This window comes from Perognathus longimembris, chromosome 6 (assembly GCF_023159225.1).
Source record: "Perognathus longimembris pacificus isolate PPM17 chromosome 6, ASM2315922v1, whole genome shotgun sequence".
Lineage (NCBI taxonomy): Eukaryota > Metazoa > Chordata > Mammalia > Rodentia > Heteromyidae > Perognathus > Perognathus longimembris.
In genome coordinates, this window is record NC_063166.1 from 40,623,068 (window position 1) to 40,648,948 (window position 25,881).

At 37.7% G+C, this 25,881-nt stretch overlaps 1 protein-coding gene across 7 annotated transcripts in view; it reads left to right on the forward strand.

Moving 5' to 3' along the window:
• The window catches only part of Rbms3 (RNA binding motif single stranded interacting protein 3), a 760,386-nt gene that overhangs the window by 119,531 nt on the left and 614,974 nt on the right, over positions 1-25,881 (forward strand). The window contains exon 1 of one of the 7 annotated variants that reach the window (XM_048348598.1): positions 8,530-8,825. The exons of the other annotated variants lie outside the window; for them this stretch is intronic. The gene's annotated coding sequence lies outside the window, so the exon portion shown is untranslated. Of the gene's footprint in view, positions 1-8,529; positions 8,826-25,881 lie in introns of those variants that run through there. 7 annotated transcript variants of the gene reach the window in all.

The following is a 25,881-nucleotide window of genomic DNA, read 5'->3' on the forward strand; positions in this document are numbered from 1 at the left end:
CTGAGTATATTGGAAACTCGGTATACGGGTATTAGAACTAGGAAATTGGAAGCAAATACCAAAATCTAGAGACACAGGGTAAAAAAGACAAACAACTATAAAAGCAATACTTGCAAAACTGTTTGGTGTAAATGAACTGAACAACTCATGGAGGGGGAGGGAAAGGGGGAGGCTAGAGGGGGGGAATAAGGGACAAGGTAACAAACAGTACAAGAAATGTATCCAATGCCTAATGAATGAAACTGTAACTTCTCTGTAATTCCGTTTGATAATAAAAAATATATTTTAAAAAGTCCATAAAACATTCATCTCCAATTAACTAGGGGAAAAACAGAAATGGAGGTGTCTCTCAGGTGATACATCACCAGTTTTGATAAAAAAAAAAAAAGCTAAGCAAGAGCACAATGCCCTAAATTCAAGCTCTAGTACCAGCACAAACTACCTACCTACCTAATGAAATAAATAAAGTAGTTTATATCTCCCTAACTGAAGTAGATGCTAAGATGGAATTCTAACTTAGCTTAAAAAGTAAAAATACATATGACAAAAAAGTAAACCAGAAAAATTCCACACTTATGAAATAACATCTGTCTGGTTTTGAAGGAAGATAGGAAAGTGAAATAGAGGTCCCTAGCTTCTCTTTTCTGGTCTGAAGATTTTTTATTGTATGGCCTATGTCATGAAACATGGAAAGAAGTTTTGCTACTAGTCATGATAATTTGATGCCTTAACTCTATTTATTGCACAACATGTGGAACTATTGATGTCTGGAGTCTGAAGTAGAAAATCTGAGAAAAGATAGGGCATTTCAGAGGGTGAGAGATAGGAAGTCAATCAGCAGTTTCCTGCTTCCCAGGCCAACTAGGCTCCAGCAACCTAATTCCCAGGGGCTCTGACATTCCTCAGTGCTGAGAAGGAAAGAGTGGAAAGCTCTTTGGTGGGTTCAGATTACTTTGTCTGGGTAAATAGAAAAGGTTTGGCTTTTGCTCCTTGTCACCAAATCCATCTGTTCAAGTCAGTGCTTCGATGCAGAGATATAAGTTCTTGGATATCCTGAAATTAAAATCAATTAATCTATCATCTATCTATGCAGTATCTATTTCTGAAGAACCCTCCTCATCTATGATCCTTGCCTCTGGCTGTTTATGTGCAACAGGAAGGTGAAAAAGCAGAATAAATAGTGCATGCTCTTCTGTGATCATTTAGACCACCATTAGCTGACGATATGTAATGTCTGTCATTCGGAAACATGCTGGTCAGAAAACCCTTCAAGACAGAGATTTGGAGCAATGCTACCTCCGGGTGTATGTCAAGATAATCACAATTGTTTCCAATTCTCAGCTGCTCTTCACGACTAATCCCATTCCCCCGAGGCTCCCAGAACCCTCTAACACTCAGAGCCTGATCCCCAATCTCTGTCCACTCTCTTTCCTGGTCTCACATACAAGTCCCCTCTCTGGTACTCTAGAAATCTCAGAGTCCTATACTAGATCTCTTTTATCTTCACATTGTCTTCACTTTTTTCACTTTCTCAAACTCAAGTCTAGATATTCCAGATGAGCCTGCTTCCTTCAAGGCCACTGTAGATTGGAGAAGTCAGAGAGCTTTCTTGTGGTCGTCTTCAGCTCTTCCTCTCCTCTGTATATATCTTGAGCTTTCTGGCTTACCTTTCACTCAGTGTATTTTTATTTTTCCAGTTAAGTTATGAATCTTATAGATTTACACACCTTGACAACTACCTTTCCATGTATGGTTCATTACATTCTGTACCAATCCTTCTCTCTTCATGATTTATCTAATACTTCTTCTTCTTCTTCTTCTTCTTCTTCTTCTTCTTCTTCTTCTTCTTCTTCTTCTTCTTCTTCTTCTTCTTCCTTCCTTCCTTCCTTCCTTCCTTCTCCTCTTCCTTCCTCCTCTTCTTCCTTCCTCTTTTTCTCCCTTTCTTCTCTTCTTCTTTCATCTTCTCCTTTCTTTCTTCTCCTCCCTCCCTCCCTTCCTCTCCTTCCCCCTCCTCCTTGTCCTCCTAGTCCTCGTCCTCCTCTTCTTTCTCTACCAGATGGAGAACAAGCATAAAATGCTTACTTTAACTTACTCTCCTCAAGTAGACTTACAGCTGCCACACAAAATGTTGTATTTTTCTAATTCCTTCTCCTATTTGCCTAGGTGAGTAAAATTTGCATTTCCTTTGTATTTATTTTGGTGCTGGTCTTGTGGCTTTAACTCAAGGCCTGGGTGCTGTCCCTGAGCTTTTTTTGCACAAAGCTAGTACTCTACCACTTGAGCTGCAGCTCCTCTTCAGGATTTTTGGTGGCTAACTGGAAATAAGATCGCATGGCCTTTCCTGTCAGGATTTGGATTTGAATCATGATTCTCAAATCGCAGTCTCCTGAGTATCTAGGATTACAGAAGTGATCCACCAGTGCCTGGAAATTGGTGCATTTTCTTTCTCTGCTCCTCCAGTTCACAACTTTGCTTGCCTTTTCATTGCAAACACAGAACCTAGTAAAAGATAATTTCTATTTTTTAATTTGATTTTATTGTCAAGGTGATGTACAAAGGGTTACAGTTACATACATAAGGTAGAGTGCATTTCTTGTCGAACATTGTTACTGTCTCCTTCATTTTCCTCCCACTTCCCCCACTCCCAATCCTTCCCCAAGTTGTAAAGTTCATTTCCAACCTATTGTCTTGCGGGGTGACCCAATACAACAGCAATACTCACAAGAGAATTTGTAATTACTCCCTCTAAAACATCTCCCAGCCCATTTGAATCTCCAGTGTCTGTACCCTGTACACTTCTTTCTACCCTCTCACTGTTGCTGTAAATGAACCATCCCCATCCTAGCAAATGTCACCTCCTCTACCCTGGCTCCAAATCCCATCCCCTCTTCTTTACAAATCACTACTGTTGTCTTGGGACACAAATTTTCAACTGGATCATCTTTTATCAACATGCAAACATGCTGTAATGCTTCTCTTAAGAAAACAAATAGAAAGAAGAAAGGGAAAGTTCTTGACTTCATTTCCTTCTGATTTTCAGTTACCACCTAATCTCTCTGCCCTGTTTTAAAGTAAAACTCCTTGAAGAAAACAACAATTTGTTTACCCTACCTGTCACTGCTCTCTATGGAAGCCACTTGATCAGTTTTCTTCTACTTCTTCTGCAAGCTGATTCTTGTCAGCGTCACCGAAGATCTTGATAGCCAGTTCAGTGAACCATTTCAAGTTTGCATTTACATTTTGGCAATTCAATACTTGAAGTACTTTACCACCTGTTCTTTATTAAAAGCAATATTGTAAGGGACTGTAGAAGTAGCTCACTGGTACAGGCTGTGGTTACTATGCACAGGGCCCTGGGTTACATCCCCAATACCACATAAACAAAGCAAACAATACAGTCAAATCAATAAATGAGTCTTGTAAGCCAGCATTCTCTGATGTCCCCCATTGTTTCAGCTGCTTCTCTATCTCCCTTGCTGACCTTATTATATTGCCAAGCTCTAGTGCCCAGTCCTTGGACCCACAACTATTTCCATCTTCACCCATTCCTTTGTAAACTCATCAAGACCCATGTCTTTAAATACTATCCACTTCTTGATACTATTTGAACTAATACCAAAGTGAGTCTTCACTTAAACTATATTAGCAGAGGAAAATTTCCATTTGGGTATTAAATAAGAATTAGAAAGTTTACTTGTTCAGAACTTGTCACTCATCCTCCAAAATTTTTATACCTTCAGTCTTTACAACAAAGGGCCATGACATTTTTCTAGTTGATTCATCTGAAAGCTTGATTTATCTTTTGCTTTTTATCTTAGATTTTTTAACATCAGGTCCTATTTTTCTGTACGTATCTGTTGGCACACCTCACCATTTCCATAGGCCCAATCCAAGTCCAAACTGAAGTAATCTCACACATAATTTACTCTATTTATCTGATACCTCACTTATATCACTGCTTCTTTGATACTATTCTCCACCCAGAGTTAGCTTTAAAGTTGAGTATCAACTAGTGACCACTTTGAGCCCACCTCAAACCACCTGGTTTGGTGTAGTTTATTAGAGATGAGAGTCACATGGATTTTTCTGCCCAGCCTGGCTTCAAACTAAGATTCTCAGAGCTCAGCCTCCTGAGTAGCAAGGATTACAAGCATGAGTCAAGTGCCTGTCTTTTTCTTTTCATCTATTTATTTAGGTATCTCATGAACTATCACTCTGCTCCAGCAGAGAAAATTTCCTAGGCCAAATAATCTATCTATCTATCTATCTATCTATCTATCTATCTATCTATCTATCTATCTATCTATCTATCTATCTATCTACCTACCTACTGGCCTATCTTCCACAACCATCTACCTATCTACTACCTAGCTTATCATGTGTCTACTCATCTATCTATATGTATATATGTGTATATATCTATCTTCCATCATCTATCTACATGTACATTTGTAGCAGGCTGTCTCTATACTACTAGCTTCACATACATTTTTTCTGTGTACTTTTTTTCTGGTCCTGGAGCTGGGACTCAGGGTCTGAGCACTGTCCCTGAGCTTTTGTGCTCAAGGCTAGTGCTCTGTAACTTGATTTACAACTCCACTTCCAGATTTTTGGTGGTTAATTGTAGATAAGAACTTCATGGACATTTCTGCCTGGGCTAACTTCAAACTGTGATCTGCAAATCTCAGCTACTGGTGGCTGGTTTTGCTCTTTATCATAAATATCTGTAGATAGTTTTAGTTGTTGTTGCTTTTAATTGTATGACTCTGAAATAGAATGTAAGCTTTAGGAAGATATAACTATTTGCATGATTTGTTCATAACAAGATTTCTAGAACTAGGCAACATTTGTTTTATTCACTTGGTATGTACATGAGTATTTGCTAAATGTGTAGCACTAAATAAGTGAATATGACCTTAGATTTGACTTTATGCTTTTTCTTCATTGTAACTCAAGTTTACTTTCCAGAAATGCCAAGTTAAAGAAGCAACTATATCACATTTTCCTGATCCATTCGTCTACTGAGGGGCATCTGGGTTGGTTCCATATTTTAGCTATGACAAGTTGTGCTGCAATGAACATTGTTGTGCTGGTGTCTTTAGTGTGTTCTTGTTTGCAGTCTTTTGGGTAGATACCCAAAAGTGGGGCTGCTGGGTCATAGGGGATCTCTATGTTTAGCCTTCTGAGGAATCCCCATATGCTTTCCAGAGTGGCTGCACCAGTTTATATTCCCACCAACAATGAAGTAGGGTTCCCTTTTGGCCATATCCCCTCCAACATTTGTTATTGTTAGTTTTCTTGATAAAGGACATTCTTACTGGGGTGAGGTGGAATCTCAATGTTGTTTTGATTTGCATTTCCCTCATAGGGAATGATTAGAACTAGGGAAGTGAAAGGGAATAGCAAAATCGAGAGACAAAGGATAAAAAGACAAACAACTCCTGCCCTTGAAATAACTATAACAATGCTCTGTTGGTTATATTAACACATGTAATGAAAAAAAATAGTCACTGCTTTGGCTCTATGTGTTCTGCTCATTCACTGGTGTCACAGCACCACAAGTGTTTTATCAAAGGTTGTGTGGTAGAATGCTATACACAGTCCATAGCACAAGCTGAAGCATCATTTATTTGTGTCCTGGGCATCCTTGAGCCCATTTTGTCTCCATCAAAGTTTACCAGGCTCCACAGGCATCACTAGTTGACCATATGAACTTTTTGCTGAATTGCTGAGAGATATAATTAACAAAAGTGTCTTTCTTCTTTGGTTTTTATATTGTCTATGGTGACAAACACTGTTGGGGTCTAGGGGAGTGGCCCTCAAATGAAACAAGAACAATAATCTCCAGCTTTTTGTGGACAGTGGGTAGTTTAAGATTTGCTCTTTGTCCATTAAACGGAGGTTATGGTTTATTTTCTCTCCCTCTCCCTCTCTCTATTATCTGCTACGTGTGGACTTTACTCTAGGATGATTGAATATTTATTAGTTGTAATTACAAGAGTGCTTCCAAGTGTAGAAGTAAGATTCAAAGGCTGTCAGGTGATGGAATGAAAGGGGAAGAACTCTTTCTTGAAATGTCTGGAATGGCTATCCACTTAGATTGTGTTTGTGGTGGTTTTGGTAGGATTGGTGGTGGCTACTTTGTTAGGTAGGTGATGGATTTGGTGAGAATGCTATTGGAAATTAGATATTTTAAGACATCCTTTCTGCAAGCACTCTTGGTTCTACCTATGCCAAAAATAAAAGTGTTTTGGTTTATGATTGCAACATTTTATATCAAATTCCACTCTGGATGATATTTGAAAATGAAAGGTTTTAGTAATTCCCCCTCCTTCACTGCCCCAGCCTTTGTAGCTAGCTTGGGAATTTCCAAATCAAGGATACAATGTCTCTAAATGTTCTTAACTAAATCAACTTGAAAATGTGGTTTCAACCCAATTTCCCCATCCCTTAAAAACCTTCTATTAAAACATATTCAAGGAGATATTTTATTATTTGAAAGTTCTAATCTGGGAATAAATTTCCTATTAAGATTTAGATATTCAATTTAACTATATCTAAGAGTGTTGCCTACAATATGGGGCATTTTTATTGTTCTACTAAGAAAAAAATTGCACACTAAACTCTAGTGTGAGATATCTATCTATCTATCTATCTATCTATATCCTTTTGGGAGAGCTGTCTTATACAATTGGTGTATCATGGATTCTGAGAGGTGCTGCAGTTAAGAAATTTCTTTAAAGCAGATGTTGTCATTGAGTTTCTGACAACATCACTCTGCCTGACAACATTTGCTGAAAACTCTCTGGAAACAACTGGTGAAGTATTAGCTAATACAAACATGTCAAAAGACAGGCAATCAACTGAAAGAGTTGAAAAATAATGAGAAAGAAGAGAAACAGGAAAATATCAAGAGAAATATTTGGAATATGCTATTGCATTTGTGTGTGAAATTGTGACTTTCTTAAGAGTAGTTCAACCAGAAAAAACCAGAGATAAGGAAATATTTTAAACAACAGCCCCTAATACCACAAGTCAGGGGATGTGATGGAGATGTAAATTGTCTTTTTGGGTGTAGTTTCAATCACACATTTCTGGTGCAGGTTGACAGAAACACCCTGGTGGCAGTGTTTCCTGGGGTGTAAACAGGACCCCCCTGTCACAGGCAATTGACATCCAAAATCTGCAGGGTAGCAGTGTTTACATGAAACAAGGCTCCATCTGTTGTTCTTGTTATTATTATTTTCCTAAAGCTTAGAGCTGATTTACCCTTCTGACTTGCCCCCCTCCCACCTTTTGGTGAAAGAGATGCCAAATTCATTTTGTAATTAGAAAACTTTTGCTGGTGTATATGTGGAAACTGTACCACAAAGGCAGAGCCAAATCTTTGAAAACCTGTTAGCATCCCAAGAATATGAATCACAGTTCTAAAATCATCAGCCTTTGAATTGTAAACTTTCAAAATGTGTTTCTGCAAGAACCTGTACCAGGGGCTCTCCTAGGCTTTCTGCTACTTTGTAGTCTCCTGTCCTCTAGAAGGGAGCCTTTGAAAATATTGGATTAGAGAGTTTTCCTTTTTAGTCCATGCTGAAGGTTGATTTTAAATTTAGCATTTTTCAATCCTGGCACAGGGTGACTCTTACCTGTAATCCTAGTGACTCAGGATGCTGAGACCTTGTGGATGAAAGTTTGAAGCCAGCCTAGGCAGAAACGTCTGAGAAACTCCTGCTCCAATTAACTAGTAAATTGCCAGACTGAAGACGTGGCTCAAGTACAGCCATGATACCAGTACACACACAATAAATAAAATAGCATTCATACAAAATCTTTCACAGCATTCTGAATTGCTTTTTCTTTGTCTTTTTTATATTATATGAACTTCTAGCACAGCAAAATCTCTTACAAAACTTTTACTATAACATATTCTGTGAAGTTAAGTACATTTATTCCTAACTCATAAGTATTTGAAAATTCTAATGACTGGTTTTGTGACCCAGGAAAGTATTTTGATTCTACGAACTAAAACATGCTTTGGATTGTCTTCAAGGAACTTGTGTCCCAAGATATGACATCATTATGTTAATGAATGCAATGAAATATAGTAAGGCAAAGGAGTAGGTCTTTTGAAACTATTAAGGATAAGCATAGAATAAAGTTAAAGAATTCAGACATAATGGTTTACGAGGCATGCATCACAAATTTAATCTACACATAAGTGTTTAAATTAATTATGGGCTATAAAACCATTAAGATAAGAAGAGATTAAGAACAACTAGTAGTTGGGCTTACATGGTTCACATCTCCAATCCTAGCTACACAGGAGACTGAGATCTAAGGATCATGGTTCAAAGTTAGACTGATCAGAAAAGTGTATGAAATTCTTACTTCCAGGTAAGCAGCCAAAGCAGAAGTGTAGGTATGTCTCACGTTGTAGAGTGAGTCTTAAGTGAAAAAATAAACAGACAAGAATGGGAAGCCCACACACTAGCACACATACACACAAACACACGAGCATGCACTCACACACACACGCACACTCACTCATTTATCTACTTATCAAACCTCATACATAGAGCCAAATAGCAAGCTTACTAAAGTTATGAAATTTTAAAGTAGGTCACAAGTTTTCTGAACCTCAAATCACAGATTCTCTGAAGCTCTTTCATTGGCTTCTGAGACCCCAGAGAATGCTCCAGTCTCCACCTCTGACTGCACCTCCTGACTCTACTGCCTCTTCCTGCTCAACTGCAGGACTTCCTCCCACCTGCTTATCAGACCTTGCTCCATTCTTCCATCAACTCCTGCATTAAGTGCTCTTCTTCCAGGTCAGTAGAACTTCAAGACCTAGAATGTGGTCTTTTCAATCAAGTCTTCCCTGACCATAGTACTGAAAACAATACTGCACATCCTGCCCTGCTTCACCCCCACCTCTCCACATCCATACCAAGGAATAGACTAAGTATGAAGCTCAGCCTGCAACTGGGAATCATCACACTGAATCAGTGGAGGTTAACTTCAGGAAATAAATTTTGAGGAGGAGTGAGATTAATCAAATTGCATTAATTATTATATTATATTTTGTTATAGTTATAGTGTCTTAAAGTACCTGTTCAGAGTTCTAAGCTAAAAATGATAGTTTTAATATCTTTCAAAAACTTGGACTAGGTAAGCAACACCAGCAATACGGAAGAGGCTGTCATCACATCTCTGTGGATGTGATAACTTGGGAAAGATGCAGTATATGTGTTTTACCTAAGAATAATCTGAGTTTTGCCAGGCAGGTAGAAAGATCATAACTTTGAGGCAAGGCTTGGTTACATAGGGAGTTCCAGGCTAGCCTGGTGACTGGACTACAAAATGACATGCTGACTCAGAAGGAGGAAAAGGAAGATAGGACACAGAAGTAAAGAAGGAAGGAAGGAAGGAAGGAAGGAAGGAAGGAAGGAAGGAAGGAAGGAAGGAAGGAAGGAAGGAAAGAAGGAAGGAAGGAAAGAAGGAAGGAAGGAAAGGAGGGAGGATGGGAGGGAGGGAGGGAGGGAGGGAGGGAGGGAGGGAGGCAGAGGAAGGGAAGAGAAGAGAATGGAAGGAAGGAAGGTTGGTCGATCTGAATTTGATCACAAATACAATAATAATGATACTTCAATACAATAATAATATTCAATATACATATATGAAAATGGAAACAGATAACTTTTGGGACTAGATGTGGTTGGAAGAGATGGGGTAAAATAATAGAAATAGTGACATTGACGAAGATGCATTGTACCCATATGTTTATGCATTGTACCCATATGTACCATCTGCTTCATTGAAACTCCTTAACTTAAAGATAATAAAATATTTTAAAAGGAAAGAAAATAATAAGAAAAGAATGGTTTATCAATTTACTCTTAGTGATTCAGAAAAAGAAGAAACATCTGTGCTTAGAGAGCTAGAAGGATGACAGATAGATGTGATTTGATCAAGATCAAAAAGAATAGCAAGTTGCAAAATAAATGGTGAAAATACAAGCAGTAAATCTAGGGAGTTAGTGTGTACCCCTGGGTGTTCTGTACTATTTTCATAATTTTTCTATGTTTGGAATTATTTTCAAATAGAAGACTGAAAATAATAATTAGGTACAGTAGTAGTCGCTTCTGTTTATTCACTTTCTCGGAAAGAGTTTCCTTTCATTAGTAAATATCTAACTTATGATGAGCAAAGACTGGGTCTCCTGGGAAGGAAAGATATTTTGTGCATAAAAATAGCAGGAGAGGTGTTTGATATGTTAATATATCACTGCATTTTCATTCTTTTACCATTTATTATTAATGAACTGAAGTTGTCTTTGAAGCCCGCTTAGTGTTTAATAATGAAATTGTGCATCATTCATTTTCAAATATCCCTGTCCCATCACATTAGGAACACAAATCAATGCATACTTCAGGTCATTTTAGAAATAGTGAACTACCAACATGGGAATCCAATGAGGTTCTTGGAGTATATGTGTATGTTCACAGCTGCAGGTTGCCTTGGGAGGTTTGGAGTTCATAAGCCGCATCTCAAGTGTCCCTATTATAGCATAATTTAGTCATATGATTCCCATGACCCACAGTTGAGTTTATTCATTGTATGCATCTGATTACATTCTTCTATAAGATCCCAAGGCCATTTATGTAAATTTGAAAAAAATAGACCTCAATTTGTGATGGCATTAACCCCACAATATTGGCTTTGTTCTTGAACATTCTCCTCACTTTTACTCATGTGCATCTACTCAGCATGTTCAGTGCAATGCTTGTTCTTGAATTGAAAAACTTTCCTCCATCTTTAAGAGAGGGAACAAAAGGCTAACAGAGCCATGTCCTCAATTTCTTCCATTATTTTTCCACTCTTTTCTCCCTCTTTCCATTTCTCCTTCTTTATTTGCTCTTCTCCCCATCTGCTCTTTTTTTTTTTTTTTTTGGTCAGTCCTGGGCCTTGAACTCAGGGCCTGAGCACTGTCCCTGGCTTCTTTTTTTTTTTTTTTTTTTTTTTTGCTCAAGGCTAGCACTCTGCCACCTGAGCCACAGCACCACTTCTGGCTGTTTTCTGTATATGTGGTGCTGGGGAATCGAACCCAGGGCCTCATGTATACAAGGCAAGCACTCTTGCCATTAGGCCATATCCCCAGCCCCCCACCCCCCACCGTCTGCTCTTGTATCTCAAACCCCTCTTTGTTTGAGCCACAAGATGATACAAGGAGTTGAGGAATAGATGCAGGTTTCCAAGCTCTAGAACTGGTACAGAAGAAACATCTCCATAATGACCAAGTATGCAATGATCCCATGAAGACTGGCAGTGATTTCTAGTTGGCTTGTGCTCACTACGATGTACTGGGCAATTCGCTGTCAGTCCTGTTCCTGAGAGTGAGAGATCTGGATCCAGGTAGAATGAACCTGCCTTATTTCAACTGTATAGACCTCATAAACCAACATCTGCAAACCACAAAGGACTCCTGCAGGCCAAGGTCGATGGGTTCTTAGGATGAAATGCTGTCCATACCCTGTTTCCTTCAGCAATGATCTTTCCTTGACTTGACTATATGACAAGTCTCCCAGTCTTTCCAGATTTTTATGGGGCAGTGAGCAGGTCAGGAGCTCAGGAAGGGAAGCAAATCCCTCTCTCTTCTACTCTTTCATTCTTGGGACAATCTCAGTGGCCAGTTGTCATCAATGAAACTCTTAGCACTGCATGCTGGACAACAAAGTGAAGAAGGCTGTCTTTTTAACTGATAATAAACATGTTAGGGTTAGGTTCGGGTTAAGTTGGGGTTATGTGGGGAAAAAGGCAAAACGTGTGTGCATGCATGAGCTCAGGACTTCATGCTCTTATTTGAGTCACATGGGCTTCACTCTACCAGTTGGGCCACATCCCTACTTCAGCCTTTTATTCTGGTTAACTGAAAATAAGTCTCACTTTCTTTTCTGGTTGAACCATGATCCTCAGATTTCAGAATCCTGAGTCATTAGAATTGTAGTCATGAGCCACTAGTGCCTGGCAGAATTACTTGTATGATTGGAAAATTCTTCTAAGTTAGAGATAGAAGGTCTTTCTCAGAGCTTCCCACTGACAGAATTTGCAGACAGAACACATGGCCTCTGCGTGACATGGCTGTATGTGATGAATACGTCTGCCAACCCTGAGCAGATGGACATGCAGTGAATTTGTGTTCTTTAGTGCTTAATGACTGTCTTCCAAGAATATTATGTGCTTCAAGTGAGACAATTCTACTATATAAAGAAATCAATAAATCTGAATCTCAGCATCTTGCTTTGCTCACATAAGAGAGGAAACTTGCACAAAGGAAAGTGTGACTAAGGTTCTCATAACTCATCTTTGATGAGGCTTTGTGGTTCTCTTGCAACTTTCTGCTGTTTGTCTGGGAATGTCTTGTTGAAATTGTAAAGCACTTTGAAGATCTTAGAGTTGCATTTCCAGTTCCCATGATCCTGGGTTGTATTTTCTGGCTCAATTCCAGGATGGAAAAAAACACTTTTTTATACATGAAGCCTTTACTTCTTCTTCTCCTTGAGCCTCCCCACGAAAAAAAAAATTACTTCCTTTTATTTTATTACAGGGCATAATCCCTTGGAACAAATAACCAGACTAAGCTCAAATCTCAAACAGCTGTGACCCTACATTCATATATACTTTTAAAAATTATTAAGTAATTGTACAAAGAGGTATTATAAGTACCATGCTTCTTGGTCACTCTCATCCCTTCCTTAGTTCTCCCCCATTCTCCCACTCCCATTTTCATCCTCGAGTTACACATTTTTTTTTACAAAATGTATATTGAATATATATGTGTATGCACACAGAATTTGGTAGAAAAGAGTTTGAATTTAAGGGCTAGAGGCATGATTCAAGTGGCATTATACTTGACTAGAAACTACAATACCTACAAAAATAAAGAGAATTTATGTAGTTTTAGAAAAAAATCATTTTTTTACACTTATGGACTTGGATACAATTTAACCAAACATTCTGGTTAAAAACATGTGCTCTTATCTACAAGTAAAATATATATAAAGAACTTTGAAGGATTGAGGGGCTTCACCTCTGAAAAAACAGTGGAGACAAGCATCCCAATAGTGAACCTCAGCTCAGAAATTGCAAATACTGGTAGCATTGTTACTTTAGCCTCGTAGTCTCAAAATAGTTGCAGAACCTCCAGCATTCAGCCATGATTTCAATATCCTGTATTCTGCTCATGTTACAGGACTTAATAGCATTAAAAAGAAAGGACCTAGGCAAAGGTATCTGCCACCTGAGTCTATAGCCTTGATTAGAAAAGTAATAATCTCTCCACCAGCTAGTATGTATTCAGCCAATATATAATTATCCTTTGTGGTCCAGAACTATGAGCAGCTGCTTCTAGCCCAGGGACTGTGGGGCAGGAAGAGAAATAAAATGAAAAAGGGTGGCTCGGTCAGCTAATGTTTGTGTTCACCATAGATCGTAGAAAATAATGAATTATGCATGCATATTTAGAATATTGGATATATGACTTATGAGAAAGAAGAAAAAGCCTTAAGGATCAAATTCTATATTGGTATCAAATACTGCTGAATACTGGTTTCAAAGATTAGACAAAAATGCATAGAAATGTTTTGTAGATTTAGAAGCAAGAAAGGTTGTTGGATCAAGCACACTATTCAACTCAAGCAGTAATTAAGTTTGTTTTTAAGTGTATACTTTCTTTTCCTCTGGGGAGAAAGGCTTGATAAGCCTACTAATGCAATTAAATGTTTTTATTTCCTTCGGAGACAGATAGTTGAATTCAATTCAAATAGTATTTATGGGCTCTCAGCTGTGTGCACGAGTCCAGTGCTGATGCTTACAAGAATGCTTATTCAGGCTACAACATGAGTGGACCTAGAGGAATTTAGCTAAGTGAAACAGTCCCGGTAGAAAAAAGACAAGCATTGTGATTCCAATTATATGACTTACCCTAGAAAATTTTAGTCATAGGTACAGAAGGGAGGAAAGTAATTAAAAGAGTTGGAAGAATGAGGGAATGAGAAGTGGTGCTTAATGGTTTCGTTGTTGTTGTTTGTGGTGTATGTTGTGTGTGTGTGTATGTGTGTGTGTGTATGTTTATGTGTGTGTACTGGTACAGGGGCTTGAACTCAGGCTCTGGGCACTGTCTTGTAGCCTTTCTACTCCATGTTGATACTCTACAATTTAAGCCACAGCTCCACTTCTAGTTATTTTGCTGGAGTTTGCATACAACTGCAATTCTCAGATCTCAGCCTTCATAGTTAGAATTAAAACCACAGGCAGCTACAGTATTGTTCAGAAGATGGACAGGTTATGAAAATTAATGCTGATAAGGATTGCACAACCACATGAATATATTGAACCATAAACCTAAAACGGTTAAATTTTATGTGCAGTTTCTTTTTTACAATGATAAAACCAGAAAACAATAAAACAGCTCTCATCAAGAGCTTACATTAGGAAGGGATCAAGTAAAAACAGAGGATGCCTAATGCATAGCCCAAAATGGAAGAAACTATCTGTGGGACCAAAAAGCTGAAAGGATCATATTTGCTCAGCCAAATAGTACATTCTTCCCCACTCCTGAGACCTTGACAGGCTTAAGATGGCTTCCCACAGATGTTTCCAGGTTTTATGTGGAATGTAGAGAAATAGCTATAATTCTAAAAGCACATTTTTGCTTGTGTAATGTGTAGGGTGAATTATGAATGGGAGAACTGCAAACTGGAAAGTTCCACTTGAAGAATAAATGGATACAGAGCTTAAAAATATACATTTACTATATAAAGGGAAACCACGACAGTCTGGGGGTAAGATGCTACTGGAGAAATAAAGCAAATATAGTATAGAGAGCATGATTCAATGAAAACAAATATCTGGTCACAGAGAGGGTGTGTGTCTGCACACGTGCACGTGGATGTGTATGTGTGTATGTGCATTGGTCCTAGGGCACTAACACTGACCATTAGTGCTCAAGGCTAGCACTCTACTACTTGAGCTACATCTCCACTTCTGGCTTGGTGGTATCTAATTGAGATAAGATTCTCATGGACGTACCTGCCTGGGTAGGCTTTGAATCATGATCCTCAGATCTCAGCCTCAAGAGTATCTAGAGTTATAGGCCTGAATCTTGAGCCACTGTTGCCTGGCCTGCACATTGTTTTAGGAAGAAGCAATATTGAAAAAATTAAATTGGCTTTTAACTTAAACAGTGATCATCACTTCCATGTCCTAAAGGAACACACACACACACACACACACACACACACACACACACACACACACACACAAATGATAACTTCTTTGGAAACTTCTGAATGGAGCTTAGGAATAGAAGTCTGCCTTCTTTTTAAATTTGTTTGTAAGTAGAACCGAGCTTGAACTTAGTTTTGGATAAGCTTTGTTAAACAGAGAGGCTCCTTCTACAGACACATGTGAGTGGTGCCATCTTATCCTCCTCAATTTTCAGAAAGCAGTTACAGTTCTTTACTACTTTATAGTTACGGCTACAATGCTTAATATTTTTTAGGACTAGAAAAGGGGAAATTACCTCAAATTAAAGAAAGACAGCTTTGAACAAGTTGCCCCAGAGTAAAGTATTTTAAATGTCAAGAGTGCTAGTGAATCTGTCTGCACTGTAATTTAGATAACAGCCCAATATGGGGCTGATGTGTGTCGGTTGTAGATAATTGCCACTTTCAGGGTTTTTTATTTTATGCCACCATTTCGATGTTTTACATGAGAATGATGACAAAAAAAAAACCAGTAAAACATTGAAGACAAGGGTCTTGGATGTATCCCCGATAAACTATGTCTAATAAACTACTAATAGTAAATGGTAGAGCTTTCAGATCATAAGAGTACATAAGAAAAAATATTCTAAAGACAAAAGGTGCCGTGTGTGTGTGTGTGTGTGTGTGTGTTTGTGTGTGTATGCTCTTAACTGGTGCTTGACTGTAAGGCCTTGTACTTACCTACCATTTTTGATCAAGGCTGATGCTCTACCAATTGAGACTTCTACTATAGATTGTCTTGTGACTCCAAACCATTACTGATTGGGAGCTGATAACAAATCATTCTCTTTTCAAAGTTTAGATTTAAAAAATTGTTTTTAATCTATGACACGGAAGTTTGTGTCCGATAATATTCAAGTGAGTGGATTGGTAAAGAGGAATTCAAACTGGATGATGAACTTCAGTTTATTGCAGAAAATAACATAGTAATTCCAAAGAAACCACAGGTCCAGTTTCTTCTCCAATAGCTATCTGCTATTTATACTTATATTGAGCATTTAATTTGCACAATGTCTCTCAACAACAAACACAAAGTAAAAGAAGATTTTGAATGCTTTAAGACAGGGGAGTAAGAACAGAAGGATTTTGGCTGTGAATCACAAGTGACTAAAATTCAACCCATTATCATGCAAGTAAAATATTTTAAAAGAACTGAAAACAACTCTGTGTGTGTGTGTGTGTGTGTGTGTGTGTGTGTGTGTGTGTGTGTGTGCCATTACTTTGGCTTGGATTCAGAGCCCAAGTGCTGTCTCTTAGCTTTTCTGCCCATAGATGGAATTTTATTACTTAAGCCACAGCTCTATCTTCAGTTGGTGGCTAATTGGAAATAGGAGTCTCACAGACTTTCCTGGTTGGTATGGCTTTGAACAGTGAGCCTCGCATCTACATTCCTGAAGTGTGAGCTGTGGGCACTTGGCCTTTCCTGCATTTCTTAAGAATCAGAGCTAAAAATAGATTCATTTCCTCATCTAACAGGAAAACAACTGAACCTATCTAAGCTGAGATTCAGGAAGAGTTCAAGAAGTGAGCATAGCAGGATCCATATCTTAGTCTCCTCTGGTTTCATACACTGTATGTGTGGAGCAGGACACATGAAGCACCCTCCATCACCTTACAGGGTGGCTGAAGGAAGGGCTCTTGTGGGGCATCTAACCTATACCTGTTAAAAGGAACACTGGAACTGGCTACAAAGCCAATATTGCCTCTTCCCACAGCCTGGGGGATAAATCGGGGAGAAGCTAATTGAAGACCTGCCATGGGGCACCTCCAGTGTTGGGCTTGCTCAATGGTAGGGCTCACAAGGAAGACCAGACTTTAAGAAGAAATGGAATTTCTATAACACTGTTCTAGGAGCTTACATTTTTTTCCATAATCTCATATTATGGTGACTAAAAACTTAAAAATGATGGTATTCTGGATGGAATAATAAATTGAAGGTAAAATTATAGACATGATTATTTTTCATTTTTATATTTTTCTTCTGTAATTGCAAAAACGTGATTTCACATCCAAAATTACATATATTTGTTGTTGTTGTTGTTGTTACTATTGCTATTATTTTGTAAGTGTGCCAGTTCTAGGGCTTGAACTTGGGGCCTTGTGCCTTCGCTTATCATTTTCACTCAAGGCTGGCATTACTACTTGAGTCATACCTCCACTTCTGGCTATTTTCTGGTTAACTGGAGATACATCTCAGGGAACTTTCTGCTCAGGCTAGTTTTGAGCCTTGATTCTCAGACCTCAGCCTTCTGAGTATCTTCGATCACACAGGTATAAACCATCAGGGCCCAGCTTTAAATATCTTTAAATAAATAGCTAACTTATTTACCTTTTCTTCCACTCTGGGAAAACAATAAGTAATTCAAAAAAGATATGAAGCAGTTCCACAAACAGACAGCATTTTGTGACTCTGAAACTCCTCAACATTTTTCTTGAATTTCACATTCTTTTTTTTCCTTTGGGTTTGAATTTAGAGCCCTGGGATTGAGAAGCAAGGACTCTATCATTTGAGCCATGTCTCCATACTTCGTTTCAAGTTTTTCTATTGTAATGAACCTGTGTGTGGTTATCGACATGAAGAAGTTGTAGAAAGGCAATCTCCCAGGAAAACAGATACTAGTTTCCAACTTGATTAATGAGGGTGTGAGTATTGCTCGTCATGGTGGAGTAGTCGGACACATGATGCCAAAGAGTCACAGTTGGCAGGTGCTAGCGGAGATGTGGTCAAAAGAGAACAATATTACACTGTAGGTGGGAGTGTAAATGTGTTCAACCACTCTGAAAATAGAGCTCCCCTATGACCCAGCAACACTACTTTTGGGCATTCACCAAAAGGATTACAAGCAAGACCACACTAAAGCCACCAGCACAACTATGTTTATTGCAGCACAATTTACCATTGATAAATATGGAACCAACCCAGATGCCCCTCAGTAGATGAATGGATCAAGAAAATGTGGTACATATACACAATGGAACTCTATGCTTCTATTAGAAATAATGACTTAGCCCCATTTGTGAGGAAATGGAATGACTTGGAAAAAAAACATACTAAATGAGGTGTGACAGACCCAAAGAAACATAAACTCTATGGTTTCACTCACTGGAAACAATTAGTACTTGTCTAGGATATTCCTAGCAGAAGAGCACAATAGCTCAATAGCAGTGTACTTATGATCACATAAGATGATCCTAAGCGAAATGAACTAAAAGATTTGGAAATAACTGGTTTATCTTTGATAATATTTTTATGTACCATATGAAATTATGCCTTTTTCTTTTGTCTTTCTTCCCCAACCCTGTTGTCACTGTACTTGACTTTGGTACACTGGCTATTGTATGTATGTTTATCGGAACTAGGGAAGGGGAATATCAAAATGGAGAGACAAAGGGTGAATTGTGAACCAATGCAACAGCAATACTAAGACAATATGCTGGAAACCAAATGTACAATTCAGGGAAGGGTGGTGAAGGAACTGGGGAAGGGGGAAGATGAGAGAAAAATGAAGGAAGAGGTAACAAGTTTGACAATAAATGTACTCACTGCCTTATGTATGTAACTGTAACCCCTCTGTACATTACTTTGACAATAAAAAATTTAAAAAATCTTCTCAAAAGAAAGTTAGATTTTAACTAGTTGAATTCTATTTTTAATCTTTTCTTTCTTTTCTAATTATTATTATAAAGGTTATATATGGAATATTTACAGTTACATAAGTCAGGTAATGATAACATTTCCTTTGGGACAATGCCCCTCCTTTCCTTTCTCCCAGTTTTTCCCTCCCAACCCCACCCACAAATTGTATAGTTCATTTTCAACACTGTGTCAACTAAGTACCACTGCTGCATTTGTCCACTCCTTGTCTCTCCCTTTCTGTGCAGAAAGTTAGGTCTTAAGGGAAGAGTGAGATGGAAGATCAGATGCTGCCCATGAGTCAGTTGTTTGGAAACTTCCAGGCCATCTCAGAGAATTCAAGAAAAAATCCTACAAGCAGAGTCTACAAATGGCTAAATGATGCAAAACTTCCAAATTTTGTGTATCCTGTGTTGAAGACTGTTCCTTTTCTAGATCATACTTTTGAGAATTCTTTACCCTTATGTTTCTAAGAAAATGTGCATGTTTTAGTGTGTGTGTGTGTGTACGTGCACATACACACATACACATGCATACATGCAAGTCTTAGAGCTTGAACTCAGGGCCTAGGTGCTGCCCTGAGCTTTATTGCTAAGCAAGTACTTTACCACTTCTGTCACATCTCCACTTCAAGCTTTTATTAATGTTTAACTTGAGTAAAGAATGTCACAGACTTTCCTGCTTGGGCTGTCTTCAAACCATGATCCTCAGATCTTATCCACCCAAATAGCTAGGATTATAAGCATGAGCCCATATGCTGCTCAGTTCTAATAATACTTCTAAATATATAAGTATTCTTGCTCTTTTTAGATGATATGCTGGAAAACCTGGTTTTATTATTTCTATAATGAATATAACTCATTTTTAAATCTATTATAAGTGCCATTTCCATATTTGTGGTTATATTGTGTTTTACTTAGGTAAGGTTGATAGCAGAGAGTGTGAATGACTCTCCTTCACACCCCCTTTCTCTCTTTCTCACTCTCTCTCTCTCTCTCTGATACACATACACACACACACACAGGCATACGCACACATACGTAAACATATTGTTTATTTTAATCTGCAAATGTATGGCTTTTGTTCATCCATCTCATTTATCACATTCAGTAGGAAGACTATTCTTTGATTTCACCTACATTAGTAGTCATCTCAAGATATATGGAGACCTATTGATGGATTGGGAATATATATATATATATATACTATTTTTGGCTTTATTACTGGTCACTATTGGGAAAATTGAGGACAGTATACAACTTTGAATCTTACATGCCATCTTAAAAAAGGCACATTAGAAAGTAAGGTGCTGTGGCCTATGCCTGTAATCCTAACTATCATGAGACTGAGATCTGAAGATCAGGGTTCAAAACCAGCCTAAACAGACAAATCCGAAAGACACTAATCTCTAATTACCAGTGAATAATTGGAAGTAGAAGTGTGCTAAAAAGGGGTAAAGCACCACCTTTGGGCAAAAAGCCTAGTTTGGAGTATGTGGCCCTGATTTCAAGCTACAGTAGTGGCACAAAGAAGAAAAGAAAGAAAAGAAGAGAATGAGGAAGGGAGGGAAGGAGAGAGGGATTGTAGAAAGAAGGAAGAGAAATGAAGGAAGAAAAAAGATGTGTATTAGACAAGAGAGATTAAAAATAGAACTTGAATATCCTCACAAATCTTCCAACCAATCGTAGCCACATTTTTCTTGTTGCATATCCTAATTGGCAATTTTTATAAAAAATGGGTATTCTAAAGATATGCGAATAAATACTCAGCCATTTGAAAAAAACCTTCAGGTTATGCTGTCAGTCATTATAATATTAGGCTAGAGCCAGAGTATTGCTGGCTCAGTTCTGAAGGAGACATTCATTCAGCATTGTGATCTACTCTTAGAGTGTTAAGCAGTTGTGGCTCACAGCTATGCTATCTCCAAATTCATTCTGCTGAGGCTGACCTTAAGATAATGCAAAAAAGCAATTAGTTTTAAACAGTAGGAAAGCCATCATTGTGAAAGAAACAAATTACATGTGGGGTGACATTTGTAGTGATTTTTAAGAAGATTATTAAAATTGAAATCTGTACTAAAAGCTGTGGTTGTAATTTTTTTAAGCTGACAGAGAGCAATACCTTCATTTTGAATCACTACAGCTCCTTAAATGACAACCCCAGTCCTTTCTTTTATCTTAATGAAATATGGCTTGCCTCATTAATCCACATATAACTCCCATCTGAATAATCAAGCCAAATATTCTTTGTATGTGATTTATTAATTCCCTATTGTTGTTTTGTCATATAGTATTCATCAACTATTGGTAGTGTTCATATTAAAATCCAAATCTGGACTGGGGATATGGCCTAGTGGCCTTGTATACATGAGGCCCTGGGTTCAATTCCCCAGCACCACATATACAGAAAATGGCCAGAAGTGGAGCTGTGGCTCAAGTGGCAGAGTGCTAGCCTTGAGCAAAAAAGAAGCCACGGACAGTGCTCAGGCCCTGAGTCCAAGCCCCAGGACTGGCAAAAAAAAAAAAAAAAAAAAAAATCCAATCCAAATCTGTTCTTAACTCTTATATGCTGTATAACTGTGTTAAGTAGTAAATTACAGCCAAGCACTCATGGTTTGGCCCTGTAATCCTAGGTACTCAGGACACTAAGACTGAGGATTTTGGCTCAAAGCCAGCCTGGGCAAGAAAGTCCATGAGACTCTTCAATTAACTACTCAGCAAAAGCTGGACATAGAGCTGTGGCTCAAGCAGTAGAGTACCAGCCCTGCACAAGGAAGCTAAGGGACAGCATCCATTTGTGAGGTATATATATCCTACAAACTCACAATTTTATTGCAGTTTATAAGGGTTCTTTTAGTTAACTGAATTTACATTTTCTGTTGACTGTATTTTTGTTTTCATTTAACTAGTAAAGCAAAAGGTAAAATTGTCAGTGTTTTTAAATTTAAAAATCAGATTTCTTGTCTGTGTTATAGTCACTTGCATATATCCAGGTTTGAATTTCAGAAAAAAATTCCTTAGTTTGTTCACTGCTTAAAACTGCTGTTTATAGACTTTTAGACTCTATCTTCAGGTCAAAGCTTAAAAATCAGACATCTTGTCTTTGTTACAGTCATTTGTATATATCCATCATTACTTTTTACAGTCTACTGTGGTCCTCATTTCTCAAAGGCACAGTAACATTGAAAACAACGTAGTTTACATAGTCACATATGGACCTTGCATCCAGTGTCAGTCACCATTCTCTACCCTGGGGCTCTCTGCTCGACAGGCAGGACAACTGTGCTCATAAATGCACCAGTCACAACTTGATGGACTATCCATAGTCTAAGAATCTGTACATGCAGGTGTAATATCATTATAACTTGATACAAAGGTACAAAGTCAAATACTATTCATATAGGTAGGCACAGGACACCTATCACGATATGAATGAATTATGGAAAGTCAGAGAATCTTACCACAAGAAGGTGCCTATGGACATCCAGCCTTTCACCAGGCAATTAGCCCCCTCTCTATTCTCCAGGTTTAAGTAAATCATCCAACTTGTTTTTTGTGGCTGAGTTGACTCTAGTTTCAGTAGAAATTCTTAGCACAGTCTCTTTCACAGTGATACAAATCCTTGTCACCAAAGCTTATCTGAATAAGTCAATATCACGAAATTGTGCTTTTGGAATTTTTCTGCATCAGTGTTCTAATGTGAGGAATCAGATAGTACACACATTATTAGTGGACATAAAATGCAGCTGTCATAATTAGTTCAATTTGTTGGAATTTGGTTCAGAAAAAGAAAGTGCTGTGTGTATTTCCATGATGGCTCAAAGAGTGAGATAAAGTGCACAATCTGGAGCCAGCCCGAGGGAACCATTAGGCTATCTCTGTATCCTCCATCTCCATGCTTCCATTTCCACATCCAGAAATGTTCAAAGCAGCACAGGACACTTGTAGCACTTAGAAGTGATGCTTCAGGGGGATAAAAACGTTTTGAGGTCATGAAAAGCACTTAACCTAAATCCTAATGCTTAATTGGTACAGAAGAATTGATGATTGCACTTAATAATCTGGAGACTTTAGATGACTTAAATGTGTAAATAAGCACAGACCTCTGACTTTCTAATGACATCACAGTATAGTAGATTTTAACATATTTTATTCCTAAATTAGGAATAAGGTTACAACAGCAGATCCCACTTCATTCACAAACCATCCATCCTACTGTATTGTGTAACTACATCACTAAACAATTGTTTTCTTTTTAATGTATACAATACAGAGTTAAAGAATCTACCTCAATATTTGTGTCTATTAGGCTTGTTAAAACCCTTTTTCATAAAGAATGTTTTGTTATCTGTGATATAATGGTCTGTGCCAAATTGAAGCCCATTTCTTTTAAGGATGCAGGTTACTAATTGGCTGCTTGCTGTAGTCAGGTCACCAGAAACTTTTATTTGGATTCCAATGTGAAGGTTTGAGATTCACAGAGCTGGAAGGAGCCTTTGAAACTATCTAGTCCCATTTTCTCATACAGTCATTCGCAGATTAAGTGTCATACAGCAAGTTGGTAAATCCATGGGTGTCTGAGAATAAATTTGCATATCTAAGTGTCCATTTCCATGGTCCTTTATCTACTTCCATATCACAAGTAGCAATAAATAACAACAGTGTTAAGAACAATAATGACTTCTTATTTCTAATGATTCTCTGGATTGATTTAGCATCTCTACCTCTGATAACTGGTACATGCTCACCATAACAAAAAAAAAGATTCTTTCTCCTCTTTTACAGCAGAATTTGCCCTATATTTCATTCTGAATGAAAAGGCCATAGCATAAAAGTACAGATCACTTCACTCCTTGGAAAAAGAAAACATTAAGGATCAGAAAATAGTTCCTCAAAACATAAAATAAATTGTAATCTAGAACCATAAAGAGAGAACTTTTCTCTTTTAAAAATGTTTCAAGTCTGTGACAAACAATGTCTAATAGTATGAGAAAGGTTTGAGACTGGACAGGATTGATGCTTTTGGTCTTTTAGTAGCTACATGAGTCATAATTTTCTCATGAAATGGTACAAAAAATTTACTGTCATAATTGACAGGACTTACTTTCAAACTAGCTGTTATTTACTAAAAATGTTGATTTAAAAAATTGAGCAGAGGGACTTGTGTGTGTGTATGTTTGTGTGTGTGTGTATGTGTGTGTGTGTGTGAGAGAGAGAGATAGAGAGAGATTAATGGATGAGCAACATAATTATACCCTTGTCCACTGCAGATGCTCTGGTGTTAGCTTTGGCATTTTCCCCATGCAGTATGCAAATAATTTTCTCTACTAAAGTTAGTGTATATTTGCTACAAATGAATTTCTTTTCCAGCAATGGATGGGTCATTTCCTTCATTAGAAATAGGGACTGAATGGACAGGAGTTTTTATTGTTTCAAACACATCTGCAAATCTGATGTGATAGAAAAGAAAATTCACATGAACACTCATGTCCATTTAAGGGGTAATGGTAATCAGAAAAGCTTATAATCTTTTTGAATAGTTTAAATCAGGATTTAAAATTATCTTTCATTTTTCAGCCAGTATTGACACTTGAATTCAAGGCCTCATGATCTTGATTGTGTTTTTCACTCAAAGTTGGCACTGTACTACTTGAACCATACCTCCACTTCTGTCTTTTTGGTGACTAATTTGAGATAAGAGTCTCTCTGACTTTTCTGCCTACAGTGGCTTCATACCTCAATCTTCAGATCTTAGCCTCTTAAGTAGTTAGGATTATAGACATGCACCACAGTGACTGGAAAAAATTAAGACAATGTTGATGGATCCATTTTTAATTTAAATGTGCATCTAGTCAGTACATAATTTTAAAAGGTCTTAATTTACATGCATTGCAAATATCTTAAGAACTTTGTCTACCTCTATATTTCTGCCAGATCATGTTATAGATATGTAATATCTATATGGAGTTCACAATGTTTAACATTTAACAGACATGTAAGTAATATTTCTTTCTGGCCAGTAATGAACAGATTTACTTGCATAATCCACTAAGCTTAGGAGCCATAGTTGTGTGTATGAGCAGTAGAGCAGTAGAAGAACAGATGTTTTGGCAGAGAGCTACAGAAGAAGGGAGGAGACCTATTTTTATAGCTCCTCTTTCCTCTTCAGACCATTGCCTCCAGGCAAATAGAACTATTTGCAAATCTCCGTATTTTCCCCACTAGATAATGCAACATAGATGTAGTTAGTAAAACAAGAATGTAACTGAGGTTTAGGTTGCAGTTCTATCGCTAAATTTCTCAAAAATAATCATTGTTGACTAGATTTTTATGATAAAATTCAACTTTTCATAAACAATTAAGTACCAATGGGATAAATAGGTTTTATATTAACTGAGAATCAGATTTTTACTTCATTCCTATTCTACATCCTCAACTCTCCAGCATGCCTGGGGTAAAATATCCGCCAAAATATAAAACATTGTACAAAATATATACCAACACTACCAGAGGCAGGAGGAAAATGTCCCTTAAGACCTGTGCATGGAAAAGATAAAGGTTTCTAAGAAAGGTGAAAAATCCAACCTTTAGGATGAACATGGGTGTGTAGTGAGGATACAAGAAGGGAGTATCTCAAACAGAGCAACAAACAGCCTAGATCAGGAGATTCCTCATTTGCAGGTGATTTCTTCAGAACATGCTAAAAGACCACTTCTAAGTTAGATGGAATTGAAAATGGTAGATGACCTTGTCTGAACATGGTCTTGTCTGACCATGGTCTCTCTCCCTTTACAGAAGAGTTTCAGTTGAAAAATTAAGACAAATTCAGTCTAGATCTGCATAAAAATTCTGACTGGGATGTGTAGTTGGATAGTCATCAAGATTTTATTTATTTTTATTTTTTATTTTTTGCCAGTCCTGGGGCTTGAAC